General features: G+C 44.8%; 1 protein-coding gene across 2 annotated transcripts in view; it reads right to left on the bottom strand.

Moving 5' to 3' along the window:
* GNAO1 (G protein subunit alpha o1) overlaps nt 1-20,622 on the bottom strand; it is a 408,671-nt gene that overhangs the window by 191,357 nt on the left and 196,692 nt on the right. The window lies entirely within an intron of this gene.

Here is a 20,622-nt window from a genome sequence, read left to right as displayed (position 1 = left end):
ATCAAGAACTTTATTAATAACTTGAGTAGCATTGTCCAAATGGAACCTTTTGGCAGTTCCTAATCCATTTGATTAAATTGGGATTATTTTCCAAGAAATCCTATTAATCAAAATGATGTCAGCATTTCTCTCAATTGACATTCCTAGCATACACCAGATGATAATAAAAAGAGCATTGGAGATGTCCAGCCAGTCAGACCCACTGAAATGGCTGACCATGTGCTTGCACTGTAGGTTAGAAAGTACAATATGTTATAGAACTAAACTATCTAATTTTTTTACTATTCTAAAGTCATCCTGATAGTGGAAAAAAGATGAGGAGCTATTTTAGTTTTGTCCCTTGATACTGAATGGATAGGATGCCCTGATGGTGTCCGTGTTGCCTTACAGTTCTCCCAGGCAGACTTTCTGAGCTTAACTATTGAATAGCTTAGAAGCAACACTATTCAGCAGTAGACTGGTGTGAATGATGGATTAATACAATTGGGTGGCCAAAGAAATTTAATTTTTGGTGGACTTGAAACTATTAAACAAACAAACAAACAAACTGTAGTTTCTCACATACAACATGTCCCAGAATAAAATATGCTCCTTGTTTTTGAAAGCCAGAATGAAGAGAAAAAGATCTTTCCTTGTCATAAGTAACTGAGTAGCAGCAGCTAGGGAGCCCAACCTGCTCACTACTTTTACTACTTGTGGATTGCATGTAGACTTTATTTCTGGTTTTTCCAAGTAAGTAGCAGAAACTGTTGCTTCTGTATTTCTTCACATATAACACACACTCCAATTTCCAACAGCTTTCTTTAAAAAGGTGCATATGAGAAAATATAGTATAAATAAAAAATTAACAAAGAAAAAATATCACTTTGGGTCAAAGAGATTGTTTTGTTCTATCTGAAACTAAGAGTTCTGGGTTGGTTTTGAAGCTTTTATCTTCATTTTTTAGAAAACTGTTTAATAGAGGTGAAAGAAATTTTGAAATGAAATGTCATTTTGATTCTTTTCAGGAGGTTTTTGATCAAAAGAAATTGAAACTGACACAAATTTGTGAAATACTTTGGTTGATTTGAGATTGCCTTTTTTTCCCCCTTTGGTGAAATAGAATTTTGGTGAAAAATGTCTTCCAGTTCTATTTAGGAGATGGAATTACCATCAGCAAAGGGCATTTTTAAGACAGTATATTTTATTCTGTAACAGAGTAGTTCCAGCAGGGGTCTGCAAATCAAGGGTCCTATTCCTAGTTACTTTGGTCAAATTGTTTTAACTCTTGATTATCATAGTTATCACCTTGTTGGCAGTCTTGGCAGACAGGGACAGGATGGAATGAGCTGACTACCCTCTCATATTTAGGCCTTGTCTATGCTCACTGAGCTTTGCCCATGAAACTCTGCCGGCAGATGCCACCACCAATATGTGTGTACATGCAGGTGCTCTTGGAGCCTCTCTATAGCTCCATTCAGCAGTTAGGTTGACAAAATGTGAAGTACATTTTGGGAAGGCACCAGCTGCTAACGGGATGGTAGCAAGAAAAGCCTTTTGCCAGCTGCCAGGCAGTGGCAGAAGACTCACTTCACTCAGCAGAGGATAAAGAAGCATTCTGCCACCCCAGAAGAGTTTTAGGTGTGAACATACTCTGTTTTTTTCCAGAAGAGGTCAAGCTCTGCTGGTAAAGCCTGAGTCATCCCTGCATATCAAAGAGAATGTACTTATTTGGGGAAGAGCAGGTTTCTGTCTGGGCTGTATCTATAAACAGACAGAGGTCCTTGGATTAGCTCAGTGAGAAATGTCTACATGGATAGAGTGGTAGAGACTTCAGTCTAAAGAATTGTCAGTCCACAGTGAAATAGAAGAAGGTAATGGGAGGCATATGTAAGAAAGCACTTTTGATCCTAAGACTAGGCTTCCTGAGCTCATGTGTTTTCAAGGAGATAGAATCCAGGTACCATATCCTTGTAGCAAAACCCCTGGTTTTTGTTATTGTTGCTGTTATTTTTAAATGCATTCCCTCCCCTTCCCCAACCATTTCTGACTTTGTTTCTCCTTCCCTATTCCCTATAGATAAGTGTAAGTGAGCTAAGACTTCAGCATTTTATTTTGGTAGCAAGTTGTATTTGTTTTGTTTTTTCTCCTTCTTTATATTATATAATTATTATGTTTATATTGATTTTTTACTGTTCTATATTATTGTTTTACTGGTACTATATGATTTAGGTCTACATATGAAAGTTAGCATAAGTCATGTCAAGTTTCTGTTTTGTTTGTCAGGTTTCCATCTTGTCCCCATGCCCTGTTGTGTAATCTATGACTCATACCTACCCCTCCTGTGCAACTTGGTTCCTGAATGAATGGGGATGAATGAGGGTGCTTGAGAGACAATGGCAGTAGATCTAAAAATAGCTTCCTCTGAATGACCAGACCATCAAAACCAATACCTGGACTAACGACCAGCCATTGGACCCACCCTCAGTATTCAAGAAACAAAAGATGAGGCAACCCACCATTGTGCCAGCTGCATATGCTCAGTAAGAACACCTGGAGTCCTCTGGAACAGGACTGACCTTGCCTGGACAGGCCTTCCCCATAGGAGATCAGAGGTAGTCTACCTCATAAAAAGGGGTAGTGAAGACTGACTCCTTGGGACACCCTCTCCATTTGGACCAGCACCATACCACACCACCTATCCACCCAGAGGCCCTGCCGGTGACCCCCTCTGGACAACACCTGCTGGACAAAGACCCTCCTTCCAGCCTGGATAGGTAGCTACACCCCCATCCTCTCTTCAACCAAGGACTTGGACTCTGTTTCTCTTCCCTTGCTGGACTCCAACCCATCCACTGAGTCTCTTTCTCCTGCTATCATTGCGTGTGTGTGTGTGGGTGTAGGAACCAAGCTGTACAGTACAGGGTTAGTTTCATAGTTGGTAGGGTCTGAAGGGACCTAAGCAGATCATCAAGTCTGACCCCTTCCTCGCCCCTCTAACTTCTGTCACATTTCTCCCTCTCCTGCTTCTGGCTCATTGCCACCTCCAACACCTCTGCCATGCTCCTGTGGCTCTAGCCATCCTGAGCTCCTCTCTGCCTGCAAACCACTGTTTCTTTGCCACTGTCTCATCCCCAATGCCTTTTCCCCTGATCTCTGCCACTGTTATTGCCTTGTCCCCACTGCCTGTTCCCCTGCTCTCCCAGCTTTCTGCCTCTGTCTCCTGGCTGTTTCCTCTTTGCCACTGGGCTTTTTCCCTTGCTTCCACCCTGGCACCAGGTGAGACCGAGTAACCCTGGGGCCACTTAACCTTAAGTAACCCCAAGCCTCAGTTCTTCAACCAGCTTCTCTCTAGTCCACTGGTTTTAATCCTGGTTCTGGCAACTTTCACTCCCTACATTTTAACTCTCTCTCTCACCTTAACCTTCCCCCAAGTATCCCAGGTACCTCAAGCACACACATCCACACACCGTACCATTCAAGTTAGGAACTTACCTGCGTGTATGTGGGTTGTATGTGTGTGAACTGGTGAGAGAGAGAGAGAGAAAGAGAGAGAGTGTGTGTGTGTATATCATTGTATGCATGATCTACGAATTAGTAATCCATGTATGTGTACTGAGTGTGTGGGTTTTAACAATTGATTTTTGTCTAACTTTTGGTGTGTATAATTTGTAGGTGCTTGAATTGGTGATAGGTGTGCATGTGCCTAGGTTGCTAATTTTGGATGTGTGTGTGCACACCTGGTGGGGGTGTATGAACCTAGAGTGTGTGTTTGCACCTAGTGTGTGTGTATGCACCTAACTGATTTTTGAATGTGTGCATGTGCAACTGTACACCATGCCCTCCTGTCTAACAGCACAATATTGAGATCCTGAGCATTGGCCTGACCCCACAGGGCAATTATCCTGAGAGACTAAAAGGAAGGCAGCTGTAACACTGCACCACCAGCCTGTCATTGGCTTCACAGTTGTGAATTCAGAGATAGCAATTGCATGCAATCTTTTCCCGCTACAGAAATGTTTTGTTTCTACAAAATGGAATTGTAAGGGTTTGGAGAGAGACTTGCTGGTACGGTTTCAGCAAAGTTTTCCTAACTTAGACCTCAATCCTCAGTGGGAATCCTTACTGTCTATGTTGTGATTAATTTGGTTTGTGTCACCTCAGTGGGCCCAATCCTGCCTTCACTGAACATGTCTACATGAGACATTTACTACAAGTTGCCTAATTAGCTTTGTACTGAATGTCTCAGCATCTACACATCCGGCTTTATTAGGCCACAGGAAGCTAATAACCTCCACAGCATGTTAGTACTTGTAAATACAAGTACTATGCTGCTGCAGAGTTTTTTTATGCACAGCAACATGTGTATACACTGACCTGGGGCATGAAGATGCTTCAGTTCAGGGGCTGCCTGCTGGCTACCCCTGCACAGGAGCATCCTCATGCTCCAGCCAGCCTGTCCTCATCTGACTTCACAGGCTTCCTGCCAGTCAGGGCTGCTCTGACCAGGCTCAATGTGCTGCTGTCCTGGATGCATGTATAAATTCAATGTCAGGAACAATAAACACTGGCACAATATGTGCTGGAATTTATTGCTTCACTTTAATATACACATGTAGATGCATCCACTGTGTAGCCAGATCTTGCACTGACATGAGCAGGTGTGCAAGGAATACAGGATTGTAACAACAGAACTAACGTATTGTAGAGTGCCTAGATTCCATGTAGCAGTATTTGATTGTGGTGGCCATTTTAGATCTCTGGCCGCCTATATAAACAGGGCAGTTCGCTGCTGGCAGCCCAGGCAGTAACATTGTCTGGCTGCAAGGCTCCATGCAACATCTTGGTGGTAAGGGCAGGAACTGTAGGGGATGGCTTGGAGGCTCCTGGTCCTGGGCATGACCTAAAACTGTACCCTGCCAGAAGTGGGTTGTCTGGTGGGGCTCCCAGTGGTGCGGGAGCCCCCAGGAAATGCCAGGCCAGTTACCACCCTGGTGAAAGGCGAGTAGGGGCACATTAACCCCAGCCCTCACCTTTGGGTGGGTTATGTAACATCGGAGGTAGTTGGGGGCTAGGCACAGCTGTGGCCACCTGAGCCCTGGGGAATGCAAGACCCCGAGGAAAGGTAGTTGGGGCCAGGCATGGCTATGGTCAGCTGAGCCCACTGGTATAAGTTGTTGATGGATGAAAGAGACCTTGTGAGAGGGTGGATTGTGAGAGGCCCTAGTGAGAGGAGGGCAGTATGAATGTGAGTGTGTATGAGGCCTGACAACGAAGTGTAAGCTTGGTCAAGCTGTAGGCTGGGAGCACTGTCATCTGGATGCCATCAGCGAGGCTTGGGCTGCGGTATAGGGGAGGAACAGAGCTGCAGATAGCACTCCTGGGCATTGAGGCAAGAATAGGTAGCCTCCTGCTTTAAGTAATATCCTAATTAATTAACAACAAGGTGTGGCAGATGAGACAGGTGGGTGGTGTGCCCAAAGGCAGGTGGGGAAACTAGCACTGTGGCTAGTTGGGGAGCCCTCACTTTGCCACATGCAGATGTAGAGTTCTGGGTTGGTGTAAGCTAGAGAGGATTGGAAGGGCCACAACTCTACCTATATTGTCAGCAATAAACTCTTCCACTGGCCAACTTTGCCAATACATTAAGATATATTTTATTCCCTGGACAAGATCTGTTGCTTTCACCCATACCTGGCTTTCAGCCTTCAGCTCATCAGGGATGTTCTTTCCCTCTACAGGGTTTGCATCTTCAGGATGGGTGAGTTGTTCAGGGAATATGGGAGAATACAGGGACAACTATGAATCAGTGCCAAAGGCTAGTGGTGGTTAGGTAGAGAGGTTCTGGTTCTCCACAGAATAGAGTTTGCTGAGGTTGTTTTGGCAAGACTCTCCTAACTTGGATATTTTCTTGTTTTGCTTTCTTTCTGTCTTGTGATTAAGTTTTGATTAGTTAGGTCTTAGTGAGCTCCATACTGTCTTCATCATGCTCCACATTTTCCACAGATGCTCAGCTTAAACCACTAGAAGGTTCAAGTGCATAGTAGTCTATTGTGATATAAAGGCTGGCACCTGGGGTGTTTAGATTTAAATCTGAACTCAACCATAGTCATAGGATATTTGCTTATAGGGTTTTAATTGTGGGTCTTTTCTAATAGGAAAACATGACTGGAAGGGATCTGATGGATCATTAAATTCAATCTCCTGCTATCACAGGTAACCATGTTATATAAACCTGTTCATAAACTGATCAAACTTCATCTCAAATCAGTTTGTTTGTTGTTTAATTCCACAGCTCCTACTGGAAGGCTGTTCTAAAACTGTGCTCCTTTGATGGTTAGAAATCTAATTTCCAGCCTCATTTACACGTAAGAATTACTAATGTAACGTGGCTATAATCAGCATGTTCCTTCTCAACATCTGTATTGAGAAGACACCCTTGACACTTATGTTGTAGCATTACAACTCTAACACTATAACAAGTAATATTTATTTTTAAAATTACTGAAAGAGCATCTTCCATTGATCACTATTCGGGGTTCTCTTTTGTTGTCAGTGGGGTTTCAGGTAAGATGCACCTCATGCATCACAACATGGCAAAGCTATTAAAAAATGAAGCTTCATTTTGATTTCACTGTTGATCAGCCAAGCAGGAATTCTAACTTAATTAAACTTCAATATCTTCCTTGTAAATCTCAGAAAATCAATAATTTGTTTTATAATTGAATTTTCAGATTACGTATCAAAGGAATAACACTGTACGTAGGCTAAGTAATGGCCTGCTTCTGAAAGGTTGAAGGTCCGATACGGAAAATTCTACAGAATGTAGATAATGATTCTAATACACTGCTGTAGAACTAAGAATAGACTATGTTATTTATATCGTCAAAGGGAGCAGCTGAAATCACAGAAATCTTCCGAGCGTGAAGAGACATAATTTAAGCAAAAAAAATCACGGTCATGGAACAGAAATTGAAAGCTATTGAGATTTTTACCTAGGCGAGTTGGTCCTTATGGATCATGTCCTTATATAGGGCTTTGTCCTACATCCAAGTCTGCTCATGGAAGATACAACACTTGTGCAGAAGGAAGCAACACTCATATCTCTACACACTGTAGAGGGATCTTCCATGATACGTATTCTCATTGCCTCTCTACCTAATCTTTGGACATGTAGAGAGGCAATGAGAATACATATCGTGGAAGACCCTCTTTTAGGTCAGACTACAGGGTTAACTGTCAGCTGTAGAAATAGGGGAAGAGCGGTACTGTCTGACAGTCCCAGGGACACAGGGTTACAGGTCCTGGCTTCCCATATGTGAATCCTGAAAGGTCTGTTGGTTTCCATGATGAGTCCTCCAAGGCTGTTCTGCAAGGTTGGGTGGAAACAACTTGATCCCAATGGAAATCCTTACCTTATGGATAGGGATCTACCCAATCCATGGAGGCTGCCTCCATATAATGTGGTGCCGGTATGGCATTGGGTATAATTTTTCAGTGGAGTGCAGCGCCCCCTCCCCTCCACACTGATTGGCCAAGGAGCCCTGGAATCCTGCCACTCTCTAGAGATTGACAGGTGGGCCCTCTGGGGAGGGGCAGAACTTCCAGGGCCCCTCAGACAATCAGAGGGATGGTGGGGGACCACGACGCTTTGCTGGGAAAATCTCCTCCTCTCCCTCCCCAACCTCCTCCTCCCTTTCCATGTTTCAGGACAACAGAGCTTCCCACCTCTGTTTGCAGCTCCCTTTCCTCCCCCACCTACATTTTTCTGCTTTTTCGTAGTCCCCGCACTTTTTTGCATGGACCGGGTGTTTTCACAGGAGACTACCAAATTCATGGTGTTCATGAAAATTGTGAAACTGTGAGTTTGGTAGGTTCCTGCTTATGGAGATTTTGTGCTATTAGATATTGCCTATTGATTTTTCTATAGGCAGCATTACTAGGTTCAAAGATCTTATTTCTTCCTTCATCACAGGCAAACTCCCATTGAAGTCAGGTGAGCTTTAGGTGCTCTCTACCTATCAGCCAACCCATGGGAAATGTGCATAAGAAAAGGGGAGTATCATCATAATGTCTTCCTCAGTGACTGGAAGAACCTCCAGACTGGACACAGTTTGACCAACTGTGTAACATTAAAAATAAGAAAACATCATGACCAGGGATCCTGGTTTTCTGCGTCCCATGGAAAAACAGAGAAAACCATAGATTTCCTATTTTTTTATCAGAGAGAACACAGATTTTACCTTTTTAGAAGAGAAACCCACAGATTTCCCCCCTTTTGCAAAGAGCTCTGCAGACTGGCAGAGTTCCAGCCTACAAGAGCTGTTTCCAAAAGTGGCAGGGGAACCCACAACCCTGCCCAGGGGGGAACGGCAGGGCCTGACACTCACACTTACCAGAGGCTGCTTCACACTCATTCTTCTTGCTGGAGTTAAGTGGGGCTTGGGGGTTACAGAGCAGGGCTGGAGGGAAGCTGGCTAGGGGCTGAGGGAGCGGGGAGGTTTGCCTGTACTGGGTTGAGTACCCGTCAGACTATTAGGCCTGTGTTTCCCCGAGGACACAGGGCCGAGACAGTCCCTTCTCGGGGTGGTGGTGGTGATGTTACCCCCAGACTAGCAAGTGTGCTCCAGGAGAGGGGTCGGCCAAGCATAAGGCACCCCTAGGGAAGCATTCGGAGCCTGGAAGGTGGTCGGGCGCAGGGAGGTGGGCGGCTCAATGCAGGAGCACCCCCTACTGGCCCGCCACAGTCTTCCTTCCAATTAATCTCCAGGCCCTACTCTAATTAATGTTTGATATCTGGCCAGATCACAAAACAAGGTTGAACAGCTTCCGGGTATTACTTTAAAATTGTTTCATATTCATGATACATGTATACTTGTTGATGCAGTTGATCATCATAAAATCAGAAACTGGTGACCCAAAGCTCAAAATCTTTTATGTCTGCCATTCTCTTCTGTGATGATTAAACCAAGCACTAATCTTTATGGTATTTTAGATTATACATTTATAGTCAAAGATATTTCCAAGAAGAATTATTTTGAGTCCTTACTTATTTTGGTCTTTTTCATTTTTTTTTGTGGTTATGTTTCATGACTGCTCACTGATCTTCCCTTGCTGTAACTGAGTATGCATATCTCCCAGTCTGTAAAGTACTTACAGACTGTTTCACTCCTCAGAGATTTCTGAATTGGTGCAGCTCCATTGACTTCAGTTGAGTTATTCCTGAATGAATGCCAATGAATCTGTTCATATGATTTTCCTATATCTGTAAAATATTCAGCCTTTGTAAAATATTCAGCTTGAGACAGATTGCTACAAGAAATAATGTGGGGGAAGGGCAGTAGACAAATGTCTACATGTAACAGAGGTTAGTGATGTTATCTAATGCAGTACTAGGTGGCAGGAAGGTGATTAGGCCACTGATGAAGGCCATATAGAAAATCTTTCTGTTCAATTCAGATTTTTGTCAGAGGATGCCTAATTGTTGAATTAGAAAGGTTACACAGATAGTTTGCCTGATTTTTTTTGTCAGAAGTCAAGCTTCAGTTGGAAACTTGTCTGTCTCCTGTTCAGCTTGACCATTGGCTAAACAGCAGCCTGCTTGGTGGACTGATGGGAACCTGGAAGTGCCAGGCTCAGCTGGGTGGACTGTCACAGATTTGTGGACTCTTCCCCTTTTGTGACAAGGATTTTGCTAATTGTGTGTACAATGCCTTCTGCACTTCTCAGTATGTGAAACGACAAGCCATGTCCTCAGCTGGCATAAATCTGTGTCACTTAATTCAAGCCAGTTATACATCAGATGAGAATCAGCTCCCATTCCCTTAGCATGCAGTTAAACAATATGCATCCTGATGACTGGCTAGAGAGAACAAAAAAGTTCTTACTGTCCATGTACTGGTTTAGGCCAAGATCATTTCCTGTTAGTTCCTGTTGCTCATTTGGGGTTCCCTATCTGGTGCTAATTAGAGTTGTTTGGGACCCAGAATTTCCATTCCACAGAGGCAGAAATTAACAACTTTCTGGAAACAAAAATGGTAAACCACATCTGGACCTGCTGGGGGGCCTTGCCTGGCACCAGGAAGGCCTCAAAGCCCTGGGAGTGTTCCTGGGGTCACGGCCTTTGCATACCGCACCTGGGAGGACCTGGCAGAGGGAGTGGAAGCCCGCCTGCAGTGCTGGCGCTTGCCCTCCCTCTGTGGTAATTGGGAGGGGTGTCTACATGTTTTTCTTAAAGTCCGTTATTAGTCCATTGTTTCATGTAAATTATGAGAAATGGCACCACTGGCAACCCATTTCATTTTAAGTTATCATTTATTAGATATGATATAATCTCACAGAATGAGAAACTCAAAACAATTTCTGTAGACTTTTTCTGTTAAAAAATATCCTGGAAATCATCATGTTCCTCCATGATATTTCATTTTCAAGACACTTTTTCTACAGAAAACTATGTAATTGAATTTTTTTCACTTAGCACAAGCACACCTTTTAACCTGGTTTTTGGCTTCTCCTTTCCACTGACAGATAGCGTGGGCTGTTTGTAGGATGTTTTCCTGGGACATATAGCCGTAAAACATCCCATATATTTGGGCTGCTTGATCTACATCTCAAAACATGGAGTGATGTACCTCTAAGTGATATTTTTCTGCCCGCTGCTCAGGACACATTTTTATAAAACATCAACAAATGGAAAATTTACCCTTGGGTAGCTGTGTAATAACATGAAATGAGCCGTGAGTGCTGATCACAATAGCTCAGTCTAACTGTCCATTTACACACTAGGCACAATTGATATGTCTAGGTAAATGACTACCTAGTCATTTAGCTGGCATGTGCTCTTTCGTGCCATTGCAGGGGGTTGGACTTGATGATCTGCTCAAGTCCCTTCTGACCCTACCAGCTACAAAACTATGAAACTACATGAAGTTGCAGACACATCAATCCTGAGATCCATAAATGCTTCTGTTTGCAGTAGGTAGCTGTTATTAATAGCCCTTTCAGCCAAGAAACCTAGAAATTATGTGGTAGTCAATACACCCAACAACTTGTGCTGATAGCATGTAGTTAAGCATCAAAGAGTATCACAGCTACACTTGCACAAATGATGAAGACCCTGGCCATGCAGTTTATATATTTATTTAGTGTGGGGTGGTGGGTCAGAAAGCAAGCTCAATCTCTTCATTCAATGAATACTGTATTTTTACCTGTTGTGGTACCTGAATGTGTCACTGAAAACAATCTCAACCTTTCATCATTCAGAGATTAGAACTAGGCCATTTAAAATATGGACAATAAAATGGTGAAGGTAGCCACCAATTTAGAAGGCTATAGAAATCAGTCTGTTGTCTGCCATATGCATACTCACAAATTAACAGCCAAGCAAATCTAATGATTTTGGGTTTTTTTAAAACTCTAAGCCAAATTCTGTTCTTGCTTAGTTTTCTGTCTTTCTTTCCCAGCCTCCTCCGTGTCTTCCACGAGAGCCTCGCCGATGAGACCCTACCAAACAGCTGCCGCTGGGCAGCTCTCACCTTGCTGCCCAAGAAGGGGGACCTCAGGTGCCTTAAGAACCGGCAGCCCATCTCCTTTCTGTGCGCGGACTATAAGATCCTGGTGAAGGTGCTGGTGAATTGTTTCCACACCGTCATGGCCTCCGTCATCAGGCCTGAGCAGAGCTACTGTGTGCCGGGCAGGACCATCCAGGACAACCTGTTTCTGCTGTGTGACCTGCTCACGTCTGCAGAGTGTTTTGGCCTGGACATTGGCTTGGTCTCCCTGGACCAGGAGAAGGCCTTTGATTGCGTCGACCACCAGTACCTGCTTGGCACCCTTGAGGTTTTTGGCTTTAAGCCTCTTTTCATTGTGGTGCTCCGGGTCCTGTACCACGACGTCTCCAGCCTGCTCAAGGTGAACAGCACGCTGTGCTCCCCATTCCTGGTGCATTGCAGCATATGCCAGGGCTGCCCCCTCTCAGGCATGCTGTACGCCCTGGCCATCGAACCGCTGCTGCATGCTCTGCGATGTCACCTGACCAGCTTAGCTCTACCACTGGCACTGGGCCCGACCACCAGCACCCGATCCAGCTGATGGCGTATGCGGATGATGTGACAGCATTCCTGGGCAGCCAGGAGGATGTGTGGGCCCTGGTGGACTGCCAACGCACCTACGAGCTCACCGCATCGGCTTGCATCAACTGGGGCAAGAGTGACACACTTCTGCTCCGGACGTGGGCCAGCAAACCACCTCTGGACCTGCTGGGGGGCCACGCCTGGCACCAGGAAGGCCTCAAAGCCTTGGGAGTGTTCCTGGGGCAGCCCGCAACTGGGAGGACCTGGCAGAGGGAGTGGAGTCCAGCCTGCAGCGCTGGCGCTTGCCCTCCCTCTCCTACTGCAGCTAGGTCCTCATCACCAACAACCTGTCAGTGGTGACCCTGTGACACCACTGTGCTGTGCTGGACTCTCTGCCAGAGCTACTTGAGAGACTGCACCGGCTCCTAGTGGACTTCCTCTGGGATGGACGCCACTGACTCCTGCGAGCTGCCCTTTACCTGCCCACCACTGAGGGGGGCCAGGGCCTGATTGACCTGGCCAGCAGGGTGGCTGCCTATCATCTGCAAGCCCTCCAGCAGCTCCTGTATGCTGAGGGCTACCTCCTGTGGCAGCAGCTGGCGTGCCGGTTCCGGCACTGAGTGGGGGGGCTTGGTTTTGACCAGGAGCTCTTTATGCTGGACCTCACCTTCCTGAACGGGGCAGTCCTTCCCCCATTCTACCGCAGCATGGTGTGGGCCTGGCAGGCTGCCTTCCATCTCTGTCCCCAAGCCAGGCACCTATGTTTCCTGCAACAGCTTCAGGAGCCCCTGGTCCCCAACTCGGCCCTGCAGCATGTCATGCCAAGTCTTTCCTCTGCCAGCCTCATGGCTGCTCTCATCGAGGCGCACACTACTCACCTGGGGCACCTCCTGGACCCTGTTCAGTTGGGCTGGCTGTCAGCTGAAGCCCTGGCTGCCTGGCTGGCACTGCACTCTGTCCGCACTGCGGGCTGGCTTCTGCGGGCCGCTAGGGCCGCCCTCCCAACAGAAGCAGTGACCACCCTAGAAGGCTACCTCCAGAATCACCAGGCCCTCCCCACTGCAGACACCCCAGGTGACGCCTACCCACCACTGCTGGTCATCCCAGCGGTGGCCAGTGAGCTGGCGGACCGGCCCAACACACTGCTCAGGCGTCCTGTGCCCCCCAGCAGCAATACGGGCTGCCCCTTTGGCACACTGCCCCAGAAGGGACTCTACACATGGGCGGTGCGCACCCAGCATGCCCAGGTGCTGGCTGGCTGCCCTGACACCGTGTGGCGGTGGCACCTGGCGTGGCCAGGGACCCCAGCATGGCACACACTGTACAAGGTGCCCACCGCCAAGAAGACCAGTGACCTCCAGTGGAGATTGGTGCACGGCATCCTGGTGACTGGCACCTTTGTGCGCCACCTGGACCCGGTGGCTTTGGTGGCCTGCCCCTTCTGCCCAGGGGTGCTGGACAAGGATGTTTTCCATGCCTTCCTTGACTGCCCCCAGCTGGGGCTGCTCTTTGCTGCCCTCAGGCTGCTGTTTCAGGCACTGGGCTGGGACTTCTCAGAGGACACCTACATCTACTCCATCCCATACTGGGCAGCTGAGTGGGCAGTCAGCCTGGCCAACTTCCTGGTGGGCCAGGCCAAGATGGCCACCCTGAAGAGCAGGCAAAACTGGTTCACCAAGACCAGGATGGATGATGCCCTGCACCCTGCTGGTGCAGGCCTGCCTCTCACTTGAATTGGAACATGCAGTCCTCCAGCAGATGGTGTCCACCTTTGAGGAATGCTGGGCCATCGAGGGGGCACTGTGTTGAGTTGAGGTGGGACACCTGCTCCTTGCCCTGTGATGCCACCACCTGCTCAAGGTGCAGAGGAGCATCCAGTGAGCTGAGACCTCAGGCTTTGTCCAGGTGGGTCAACCCCTAATGTCTTGAGGCCCCCCTTGGGCATCCCCACTGGCAAGAACTGTATATATGTATATATGTAAATACTTCTTTTGTTCTTTGTGTTTTCATTTTTTTGTCTAGAATGTGCGGGCAGGCCTTGCAGGACATGAGCCCAAGCCTTGTCGGACCAATCTGTACATGTTTTCTACTGCCCTGCATTTGTCACCCTCCCTGGAATTAACATCTCTTAAAAGTCATTGTCTTTCTTTCTTTCTCTCTTAAATAAAAACTGAGAATGTGGAACACTAGGTTAAAAGAAGTAAAAAAAAAAAAGAAATAAAGAGATAGTAAATTAAAGAAGGTCTTATGTTTCAATAAACTGAGATTGCAGTTGGGGTATGGGGGCTGTTGGTTGTGCTTCCTGGGGTGGCTGAGAGTTGGGAGCACTGAGGGAAGGTGCTTTTTGGGGAGCTACTGCCCCTGCCCCAGCAAGGAAGCCCCAGCTCATGGGGACTCAATCTGCCCCCCTACTTTATTTTGCCTCCCCCATAGATCCCACTCCTGGACCTGTCTGTGCCCTTTGACCGGGTTAGCTGGCATGTGCTCTGCAGGCTGTTAGTATGGGGTTGCACACCTGTGGATGGGATGGTCACATGCTGGGGGCAGGAGGGAGAGCTGCCTTGAACTGCCCCCTTGGCTGTAGAGTTCAGGGAGTAGAAAGTGTCCACACAGAGCAGGAGGGTGGGGAAGGGGACACTGCATCTGGAGATGCTGGAGGACTGCATCTTGGGCAGCTCATCTGTAGGGAGTGGCCACATGTTAATAGAATACAAAATGGGTAACATGAATCAGAGATAAACCTGTCCTGGAGAGGCATTACTTTAAGCTGTCTAAACTGTGTTTAAAACTAGTTTCAAGCATTAATCTGTGGATAATCCAGGGGTTAAGAGCTCCAGGAGCCACCTAAAATGAATGTGTAACAAGGCTATGAAGTGACTAGGACTCCATGTCTCCAGTCCCTACATACATGAGTAAGGGAGAGAAGGGAGCCAAGAAATCTCTTTTCTGTTATCCATAAAGGGGTCAGGCAAAATGTGCAAAATGGGAGTGGTTATACTACATGGTCACTCTAGCACCCAGTCTCTACAATGGGGAGAGCCATTGCACAGGAGAGCCCCAGGAGAGAGAGGCTCAGAGTAATGTGGGGGGTACTGGGCTAGACATTCCCTGGTGCCTCATTAATGATGTTCTGTGGGGAAGGTGCAGGATATGTTCACTACAGCCAAGTTACATGCCTGTGGGCCAGGACTCACTCAGCAAAGAGTTTGTAGACATCTGGATAATTGACATTTTCTCTAGAAAATCATGAAAATTGCCCTAGAAGGGGAATTTGTTATTCTTAACTATTATTATCTTTGTGTCATTAATTCTCCATACATGCCTATGCAGTTCTCAAATTAAAAATATATTACCTCTCCTATAACTTACTGTATAGCAGACATTGTGTGTCATGCATCTAGATAGCTCTATAGGGTATATGTGCTGTGGAAATAAATCCAGAGAGTATATGTGCCTGATACCAACTAGTAACATCAAAAACAATTCTCTTTGGTATACTCCAGGTTTATTGAAAGGAATGTCACTTGTTTAGTAGTGGTAATCACCTTGGCAAGCAAGGAGTTAACTCCTGGATGGACTTGCTGGTTTCCAAATTTAGTTGCAAATTAATGCATCAGAATAGGTTAGTTGGACAGACAAGTTGCAAGGACAGTTTTGATATTAGAAGCTGTATCTTTAAGCAGCTTAATGTTAGACAGAAGGTTTGGGGTGAAGCTGCAGCTGGAATTGATTTAATTCTCTCTTTCAAGCACTTGGGGCCCAGACTGAGTAATGAACACTAAACAGGTGACTCTGCCACTGGTAATAATCAACTGATAATGACTAATAGCTAATGATTGGCTAGCAGAGTCAAATAAAAGGAGAGAGTGGTTCTCTACCTATGCTTTTTTTTTCTTTTGAACTTAGGAAGTAGAAGTATGTGAGCTCTATAGGCAGCTTGGTAAGAAAGAGCGAATGCTTACGTTTCTGTCTACTAGGTTTTCATTTAAGCTAGGGGCTATATAAATATATACAAAACAAGATATGTTAGAATACAAAGAACAGGGGTGATGAGCCCATCAATATGTTGTTAGTTTGTTTTTTTTTCAAAAGCAGCAATATGGGACTGGCTTGAAGTCATACTCTGCTGTCTAGATCTCATGTAGCTAGTCTTACTTACCCTGAGTTGTTATAATCAAAGGTACCCAGAAAATGGTTCTGTAGCACTTACAGAAGCAGCTCTACAACTTTGTAGGTGGGGTGGTCTACATGAGGACCACTTATCTAGGGGTTGGGGACATGAGCAGTGTAAGAGTACTTGTATAAGAAGTCCCCAATGCTTACTCTTAAGAAAAGTTTAATGTTATTTCAAGGGTCTGTGACCAAAGCTCAAGAGTATCCCTAGACAGCCCCTCTAAAATCTTACTGCTCAGTAAGACGTGCAAGAACTTTTCTGGAGTCACTTGTACCTGGACACTCACTGAATCATCTGTTTTTTTCAGACGAGCTCTGTTATCCTCCTCACATAGAAGTTTCTAAATGGCATGGAATTATTTTGGAGGTCTTAAAGAGGAGGCTAGATAGGTCAGATGACCCCAGTCAGGTGCCTTGGTCCTTTTCCTGCCTGGGGCAGGAGGTCGGACACAATGATCCTTTGGGGTCCCTTCCCACTCTACATTCTATGAATCTATTTTCCCTGAACACTCAAAAATTACATGAATGACAACTATTATTGTTGTACACGCTTTCTTCCTCACCTGAAGAATGTCTTGCATTTGAAAGCTTGTCTAACTTTTTATCCCAGCTATGCAGTTGGTTCAATAAAAGAGAACAACCCCACCCCTGCAAATCCTTACCTTTCACAGCTATTATTAACAAATTAAATTTTCTCATGGCTTGATCTGCTGATTCACTCTTCTACACACTATTTATTCTCAGTTGGACTCTGTGCTATGCTATCTATACATTCAGGATAGAGTTCAGAAATAAAGTATAACCATTTCCAATTAAGTGCATTTTCTGTATGTACCTGGCAAGCATTTGTGCCAGACTCCTCTCTTATAGCTATAAGAAAGGAAATAGGTTTAGTTGATTCTCTGGTGCCTCACTAAGCCTTTCTAGGAATATGTGTATGCCTAGGACATGCAGCTTATTGGTAGAGAGAAGCATTTTGAGGGAATATTGACAGCACATCACTCTGCTTACAACTATATGCTGCAATAAATATAACACTTATTTTTACTATTCCAATAGACCTGAATTTGGCTCCCTTTGGTGTATTACTTTTCTTGAAATGGTCTTATAATGTAATGCTTTAGTTAGAGACAGTGCACTGCTGTTTGGACACACCAGCCAAACACATCCGAATACACAGCACTGGACCTTAGGGAAAGGATAAGCCTTGAAGTATTTATCCCTCTAGTAGTTCTTAGTGTTTTAACTTGTTGTTGTACTGGTCCTTGGCTTACATGTATTGTACAAGGCAAGCATAGGTGCTGTTCAGTCACCAGTAAAACAAGGGTTCCACAACCTTTTAAGTTAAAATGCAGTTATGCAAATAAGAATATAATATCTTATTGAGACAAGTGCTGATGATTACTGTTCTGTTCTTAGAATGCCTATATTTTAAATCTGGTCTCTATACTTGGCATTTCATACCTTATACACAAATATCCTTTTTCTCCCAACTTTGATTCAACAGCTGCTATTTCGCTGGGTTTTATTTTTCATCCCTGTTTTCCTCCCTCAAATGCCTACCTTCTCTTTGGCTCTTTAGAGGCTGTGCTTAAAGAAACCCCACATGCAGGCTTGCTTCCCAAATAGCCTTGTGTCAAGAAACTTGGAGAAATGTTTCTTTCACAGAGCATTAAAGAAGCTGATGGGCGCCAGCTGCTGTTTTCTCCTCAAATCTGATTCCTTTACCTTTATTTTGGCTATTTTACCCAAAAAAGGCAAATGCCTCTTTCATCTCTACAAAAAATTCTAGCTACTCTCCCACCTAAGAAACATCAGGAGATGGTAAATTAAAGAGCAGAGAGGCTGTCCCTACAGGCAAGACCTTCTTGTGCTTTTGGGAAGCACAGAAAGCTTAATACACATGAATGGCTGTTTAATTTCCTACTTGCTGATGACTACACATGCAAACCCATTTTCTTTGCCTTGAGTTTCTAGTGTTGCACAAAATACGCTGACAGAAGCATGTTGAAGAAAGCAAGAGGGATCATCCAGCTGTAGTTAATATTTAAGGACTGATGCTCTTTTCCAACTCTTCAGATTCACAGAAAAATATGAAAGGCTCCACTGTATCATTGGCATAAACCCTTTGCCAGGGGCAACACAATGAGGATCAGATCGAAGACCTGGAATGTGATTATGAGAACTGTAATCTTGTTCCTGGTTTGCCTTTTTTCCTCTCCACCCCCAAGAAGTAGTAATTTGCAGCAACCTTATGTTTTGGGCCAGTTCCTTCTCTTGGTTTTGGCTCAGCTGGGCTGGCTCTTGCACTGATGGGGGTGGTATTGCTGATTTAACATCAGTGTAGCTACGAGCAGAATTAGACACACACATCTCATGTATTCAAAGGTCAGGAGGGAAATTTACAAAGTTAAAACTGCTTCCCGAGTTCCAGTTGGCCACATGTCTTATGGAACCCATTGATAATAAAAGCTGATATGCTGGTCTGCCAGTAGAGGAAGAAGAAGACTAGTGAACAAAAAATTAACTATTTGTGAATTTAAGGGCCTGATGCCTGAACATTTTGTTTACTTTAAAGCCAGCATTTTACTTTTTCATTTCCTTTTTCACTTATGTTTTGAGAGGACACATATTCTTCTTTATGTAACTTGTGGCTATCAGAATCTATGTTGGTGAATTTGGTACAGCTTGTATATTATTTGATCCAAAGCTGTTCAGCTTGTCATTTGATTTTAGTTAGGATCAGCCATACTTAAGTCTTTCATGGTTGTAGTTGAACTTCCACAACAGAATAAAACCTCTGTTTGGCTTTTTGGTTTTAGTTGCATGGTCCATGCAACTGTCTGTCTTCATTCTGGTAATTCCAGATTCAGTTGATTCCAACTGAAATGTTTCAAAACCCTCTAGTTTTTTAAAAATTGCTTTAGAATGATATCCATGTAACCATGAATCAGATCACAATATTCTTATTGCTAAGTATAAAAACTGATTTCCTTTTAATTTGCACATGACTTTTTAAATCTTAATAGAGATTTTGCTGGCTCTGAGCAATACAAGTACAAAAATTCTGTTCACCCTGTTCCTAGAGTTTCCTTTGTCTGGAGAGAACAGTGTGTACTGGTGTGTAATTCCCTGCCTAGCCTTACTTCAGGCCAGGTGGAAAATGAAGGGGATTTCAAACAAACTCCTATTTCCAATTTCTTGCACCAGAGCCTAAATGGAGGGTATGTCAATACATATTGAACCTTTTGGGCATTCACTGTGCTAATTCGAGTATATTGATTCCATTGCTCTCATCCAGAACACAATGCTGACCATGTAGCCCCTATATTAAGATTCTTCCAGTGAAAGATATGTTACAGCCTATTGTACTTCTACACAGACCAAGTTGTATATACAAACAAATAGATCCAGTTTTGAGTGTAGATGTCACAGATGTCAGGAGCAGTCCCTGAATGCTGTGATGCCATAGATAAATTGCTACTTTGCTTTCCCTTAGCTGCATGACAACAGGTTTGTCCATCATAAATCAACATCATATAAAAGACTCATTTCCAGCCACTCATTGCACACAACTTAAAGGAGTGTGTTCCATGGTACAGAAAAGCTATTTAACTTTAGCTGTTTATGTTGACAGACAATTTACTTCCTTGCAGCTCCTTTATTAGATGATGCCACCACTGACATATTCATCCACTGTCTGCTGAATCCAATCTACCATCTTCTAGTAACTTCCTTGAAAGCTATATATTAGCTTTTCAGGCATGAGCAATGCAAAACATCATTGCTTGGGGAAATGGATTGGACAGAGCCTTTAAAAAAACCCAGAAAGATCTAGTACTGGGCTATAGCTTACAATGATGAGAATGGTAATAGAGCGCTTTGACTTCCAGTAGGCATGAAAATCCAGTAACTAATTTCTTTGTAAATAAATCAGATGAGAATCCAGGAGGCAGCCAATACACTGAAGGGAAGATATACAGTGAAAAAGTATATGGAAAAGCATTCTTCCTGGGCATATAGGTGAAGTGGACATAAGGGGCATGTCCACACATGCAGGCACGTGTGCTTGCAGCAGCTCAAATAGAAGTGGTACAAATTTGAGCTGGGGCTTTTTGCCTCAGCGCTTGTGCCCCAACATGCACTTTGGTGTGGGACAAATTGTTCCACTTGGGGCAAAATAACCCTGCCTGGCTCCTCCTGGATCTGCAGGTAGGGGGAATTAGAGCCTGGGGTGGCCCAGCAGTATAAAAACCTGCCCTGGTCAGCAGCTCAGGGCTACTTGCCCATAGGAGCTTCTGAGGCCCAGCCACTTGGTATCTGGGGACATTAGCCCCATTGTGTCAGCTAGACTGCTGAAACAGCATCCCAAATTCACTTTTTAAAATACCCCCAAATC

This window comes from Crocodylus siamensis, chromosome 9, assembly GCF_052110815.1.
Source record: "Crocodylus siamensis isolate JL-2025a chromosome 9, ASM5211081v1, whole genome shotgun sequence".
Classification (NCBI taxonomy): domain Eukaryota; kingdom Metazoa; phylum Chordata; order Crocodylia; family Crocodylidae; genus Crocodylus; species Crocodylus siamensis.
This window is presented reverse-complemented; position numbering and strand designations above follow the sequence as displayed.